Source organism: Arachis duranensis, chromosome 10 (assembly GCF_000817695.3).
Source record: "Arachis duranensis cultivar V14167 chromosome 10, aradu.V14167.gnm2.J7QH, whole genome shotgun sequence".
NCBI classification, from domain to species: Eukaryota; Viridiplantae; Streptophyta; class Magnoliopsida; order Fabales; family Fabaceae; genus Arachis; species Arachis duranensis.
The window spans coordinates 104,330,280-104,336,578 of NC_029781.3; the positions used below are offsets into that span (position 1 = coordinate 104,330,280).

General features: G+C 34.6%; 1 pseudogene; it reads left to right on the forward strand.

The window, feature by feature from the left end:
* LOC107472053 (MDIS1-interacting receptor like kinase 2-like) overlaps positions 1 to 5,138 on the forward strand; it is a 7,090-nt pseudogene extending 1,952 nt beyond the window's left edge.
* Positions 5,139 to 6,299: the final 1,161 nt, after the last annotated feature.

Consider the following 6,299-nt stretch of genomic DNA (forward strand, 5'->3'; position numbering starts at 1 on the left):
CTTTTTTTTCATTAAATTCATTCACACAAAGAAAGCCCTCAAATTAAGAAAAAAATAACGGAAACGATTAAAAATTGTTCTTTTATGATTCTTTTTCTGATTATTGATCGATATTGGTTGATTCTATTGTTAATCTTGGCGTTACAATCCTCTGTTGCGTTATTATCCAGAGCTCCCACCATAAAGATTCATTTTGTCTATTCTCGAAAGCGTAACATCACCATTCAATTTGGTGTCGGCATCGTAACCGCTATTAGAAAGAAGCTCCATCGCCTGCCGCACGTCTTCAGCCGCATCCTGAAGTCCTTATTTAGTCCGATGCTAATGTTGTCATTGAGGAGGTCTCCGATTGCTTTCGCTTTGTCATTGAGACTAAAGAGGAGAATGAAGAGATTAGAGGTGGTGGAGGTAGTTGCGACACCGACAACGCCGAGACAGAGGAGGGTGCCAATGAAGGAGGCTTGTGTGAGAGGGTAGGTGATGCTCTGTGACAAGCTAGAAGTTTCTGAGATGGTCGAGGAAGAGCATGGAGATGATGGAGCAGTAGTAGAAAATGAAGATTGTGAGTGCGATGGAGAAAGCCATGAGAAGGAGGAATTTGAATGCGATGGAGAATGGGTGATTTGAGTGCGATGGGAAAGGCTAGGGAAAGGCCGATGGAGCTGAGTAGAAAATAAGAGATTTGTGGCGGTGAATTGAAGTTGAGGGTGGGGTAATTTGAAAATTTTATAAAAAAATCAACAAAAAATTAAAGTTTGAATACTTTTGTCATACGGAATTCATTTTCTATGGGTACAACGTTACTTTTCTTAATTAATGGGTACTTTTGTCAGCATTCGTAAACTTTACAGATACTTTTGGTAGTTTTTCCTAAATATATAGATAGATAGATAAATAGATTTTTATAAAATAAAATTTATTTTTCAAAATAAGATATGCAATATTCAAATTTAAACCATTGGTATGAATTGACCTTTTTTTATAGAGTTAGATAATTTAATATATGAAATTATAAAATTAATGCTAGATTGATCATATAGATGCCATTCTCTATAATAATTTAAATGTAGGTTTACCATAGATATTTTTTCTATGTTGTTATTGTTATAGATGACATGACAATTTTATATGAAATATAAAAGCTTATGTGGCATTCATTTACTATAACACTAGTTTAGACTTTCTTTTAATATATTATAATAAATAATAAATATTTAGTATTGAGAGTTATTCAATCTCTCTAAAAAAATAGATGCTATGTGACGTATATCTCTATCTACAAAGCAAAAAATACTATGTTTATACCAAAATCAAGCATTATGTATTTGCGTATAATATATGTGTTGTTTAACTTATTTTCAATGTGTATTTTATATATATTAGTAGTTGAGTTTGGTAGTTAATTTTAATGTACACTTAACATTATTCTAAAAAATGTTATCTGTACGCCAAAAATTAATCACCATATTTTTGTGTATAAATATATGTATTGTTTAAATTATTTTTAATATCAATTTATATTTTAACATGTATTTTATATAAATAACTGAATTTTAGTATGCACTTAACATAGTTGATTATGAAATATATACATATATCATTGTGACGTTTAATAGAATTTTACCATCTATATTATTATGTCTTGAGTTTTACATTTTATAGGGCAAATTCTAGCTGTTTTTGGCTCATTTATTTTGGTTTGGTTTATTTATTATGTTCACTATTCCAATCCCAAGTAAAATCTCTATTTTCTTGCCCTTGCAGGTACCCTTGAAAGCTTAGACTTGACTGCTTTTCCCAACCTCTTACAACTTGATCTCAAAAGAAATAATCTTAGAGGCACCATACCCCAAAACATTGGGATACTCTCAAAACTTCAATTCCTTGACCTTTCCACCAATTCTCTCCATGGCACTTTACCTCTTTCTATTGCAAATCTCACCAAAGTCTATGAGCTTGATGTGTCAAGAAATAACATATCAGGAACACTAGACCCTCACTTATTTCCTGATGGAACTAATAAACCAAGAACTGGCCTCATTAGTATAAGAAATTTCTTGTGTGAAACAACCCTTTTAGGTGGAAAAATTCCAAATGAAATAGGCAACATAAGAAACTTGACATTGCTAGCTTTAGATGATAACAACTTTTATGGGCCTATACCTCCATCTCTAGGAAATTGCACACATTTAAGTGTTCTTAGAGTGAATCAAAACCATTTCTCAGGTACAATACCTTCTAGTATTGGCAAGTTAACAAATCTAACAGACTTGAGGTTTCAAATCAACAACTTAACCGGCACGGTGCCTTGAGAATTCGGAAACTTGTCTTCATTAGTTGTACTTCATCTGGCTGAAAACAACTTTGTTGGAGAATTGCCACCTCAAGTTTGCAAAGGTGGAAAGCTTGTCAACTTTAGTGCAGCACACAATAATTTCAATGGTTCAATCCCAAGAAGCCTTAGAAACTGCTCAACATTGTATCGAGTTCGACTCGAGTACAATCAGTTGACAGGCTATGCAGATCAAGATTTTGGAGTGTATCCCAACCTCACTTACATTGATTTCAGTTACAACAGGATTCGAGGCCGGTTGTCTGCGAAATGGGGTGCCTGCAAGAACTTGCAACTACTTAAAATGGCTGGCAATTCCATAAGAGGCTTTGTTCCAGAAGAGATTTTTCAACTGAAGCAGCTAGAAAGGCTTGATCTGTCCTATAATCAAATCTCAGGGAAGATTCCTTCACAAATTGAAAATGCAAGTCGCTTGTATGAATTGAATTTGGGTGGCAACAAACTTACTGGTATGACACCAGAAGAAATTGGAAAGCTTTCGAATTTGGAGACCTTAGACTTGTCCAAGAACATGTTGTTTGGACCAATCCCAAATCAAATAGGGGATTGCACCAAGTTGCTGAGTTTAAATTTGAGCAACAATCACTTGAATGGCACCATCCCTTACCAAATAGGAAATCTTGCAGAATCTCTCTCACAACAATCTCTCCGGTCGAATCCCCGAGTCCCTTGGTGAAATGTTGAGCTTGTTAACCATCAACCTCTCTTACAATCATCTGGAAGGCCCTGTGCCTAGAAATGGCATATTCAACTCTTCACTTCTTCCAATGGATTTGAGAAACAACAAAGGTTTATGTGGCAATATCCAAGGTTTGCAACATTGTGAAGTCTCAGTCACTGAACCTGTTGATGGAAGTAGTAAAAGAAATGTAGTAGTAATACTTTCTGCTGTTATATTGGGAGGTATTTTGTTTCTTTCATTGGTGTTAGTTGGGATTTTGTGCTTCAAGAAAAAGCCAAAACCAACAGTTTCAAAACAAAACTTTTCAGCAAGCATGAGAGAAAATCAAAATCTGTTTTCAATTTGGTCATTCGATGGCAAAATTGTCTACAGAGATATAATTGAAGCTACCAACAACTTTGACAGCCGTTGCTGCGTCGGCGAGGGAGCCATCGGGAGAGTTTACAAGGCAGTTATCAAAGGAGGCCAACAACAAGAAGTATTTGCTGTGAAAAAGTTGAAATGTGAATCAGAAAGCTTAGATGTTGAGAGTATAAAATCCTTCCAGAGCGAAGTGGAAGCCATGAGAGAAACGCGACATAGAAACATTGTGAAGCTCTATGGATTTTGCTCTAATAAGATACACACATTCTTGATCTATGAGTATTTGGATCGAGGGAACTTAGCTGAGATGCTTGGAAATGATATCAAAGCATTGGAACTGGATTGGCCTAAGAGGGTGAACATTATCAAAGGCGTGGCGCATGCTTTGTCCTATATGCATCATGATCACACTCCACCATTGATTCATAGAGACATATCGAGCAAGAACATTTTGCTGTCATCCAATCTTGAAGCTCGTGTCTCCGATTTCGGCACTGCTAGGTTCTTGAAGCCAGATTCATCGATTTGGACGTCGTTTGCAGGCACATATGGCTATGCTGCTCCAGGTGCGTATTGGTAGGGGTGTAAGTTACCGAACCGGACAAAAAATTACCGCAAAATCGAATCGAAAATTACAACAACAGACTTGAAAACCAAAAAATCGGTTTCTTTTGGTTTCTTTTCCTGACAAAATCGATCGGTTCGGTTCGGTTTTTGGTTGGCTCGATAAAAACCGAACCAAACCAAACTGAATCGAAGATGTGCATACATATCAATGTTTTAACCATTTTAACCTTTAACCTAACAACAAAAATTTCCAACCCCTAACCATTTTAATGTTTTACTCTTATTATTTCAGTTTATTAACTATTTTAAATCTCTAATTATGGTGATTCATATTCTTCTCATTAGGAATTAAAAACAAAAAAACTGACCAAATCAAACCGCTGTTTGTTCGATTCGATTCGGTTCCGTTGTTGTAAAAGCAGCAAACTGAACGGTTGTGCGTCTGTAGGAACCGAACATATCGGTTCGGTTAGTTTTTAGTCTAAAACCGAACCGATAACATCCCTACGTATTGACACTTCATGAAGCCATAACTTGTCTTGTTCAGTATCTACTAATTGTCGCAACAATTACTAAATGCTAAATAAAACAAGTTATGACTTTTTTTACTAATTTTCTTTGATTACCATACATTTCCGGATTCAGAATATGCAAGTTATTGAAAAATGAAATGTTTGGTAACAAAAAAATTAAGCAAAAACAATCATCATTTATCATTCATTAATTATTGCAATAATTAATAAATGTTAAATAAGAAAATATATGAATGTTTTTTTTTTTGTGAACCCTATCATGACCGTCTTGAAAAATATAGTTTCTTTACATTTTTACTGGGTGTGACAGAACTCGCTTACACGATGATGGTGACTGAGAAATTGGATGCGTTCAGCTTTGGCGTTTTGGCCTTAGAAGTTATATCAGGAAAGCACCCCGGTGATGTTGTTCTTCACATGAAAGCTTCTAGGGAATCAAGTATAAACATGATTGAAGTTTTAGACCCACGCCTCTCACATCCAACAAATGAAGATATTCTGAAAGAGTTGACCTCGATTGCAAATATAAGTCTTTCATGTTTGCAGACAAGCCCTCAATCTCGGCCAACCATGCGAAGTATTGCTCGACTGCTTGAAATAGAAGCTGCAGAAAACTATTGATTATTGAACTATATCTTTGCTTTTTTCTCTTGATTTGGGTTTGCAATATTAAGTAGTTTAAATAGAATCTTCTTGTAGAATCATGCATGTATTGACTTGGATATCACATGGAAGAAAGTCTAATTAAGATACATTGTTTACAATAAATTCAATAAATAATAGATTTTTATTTTGTTTATTCAAATTCCAAGTGATGTAGTGTTTGTTTGGGCCTATGAAGTACGGATTCTCTCACGGTACCGGCGTATTCGAGTCGGACGTGAATCCGACGCCGACACGCGATGAATACTTTAAACAAGTATATTGGCGGCGTGTCTGAACGAGTCCGACTCGATTCAGATGTTCATGAGACGGATCTTTCTGCTGGACTGTAAATTTTCAATTGATTTTGTGATTTTATGGCCCGATTAACCAATTTTTTCTTTTTAATTTTAAAATATTCTAAAATTGAAACAAATCAAAATTTAAATTTAAAAATAAAATAATTAATAAATCAAAACCTAAATCTACTTACTGTTTGTCTATGGTAGCTTACTTACTCATTAGCTTAAATTTTTTTTATTTTTTTTAATAATTACATAATTTTAAAATTTTTTATTCAACTATATTTACTCTTATATTTACAATATGATATTTTATTAATTTAATATATTATTTAAATTTTAATTCACAACGTATCCTAAACGTGTCGTATCCAATTCTTTATAAAAAAAGGTGTTAACATATTCGTGTCGTGTTGTGTCCGTATCGCGTGTCCTATCGGTATTTCTTAGGTTTGGGTGCTATTAAGTTGATAAAAAAAATTTTAACTAAAAAAATAAAAAATATATTTTTCTTTTGGAATCTAATATACAATTATTAACATAAAATAACTTTTATTTTTATAAAAGATCTTTTAAAAAATACCATTTAAAATAAATTTTTTTAAAAAATAACGTCCAACAATTTTGTAGGCAGGAGAGATATAAAAGTAACACAATAAAGAAAATAAAATAAAAAATGCAGTTGAAAACCCTGGTTCCCGCTCAAGGTCATGGTTGAAGCAACAGACGAAGACGCGGGAAATGGAACCCCTAAAAGTCGCCAAGCTAGCAGACCTACGCCACTCCCTCCGCCCTTTCACAGCCACCGCCTTTTCCGACCTCCCTTCCACCTCCTCCTCTCCTCCGCCGCCGCCTCC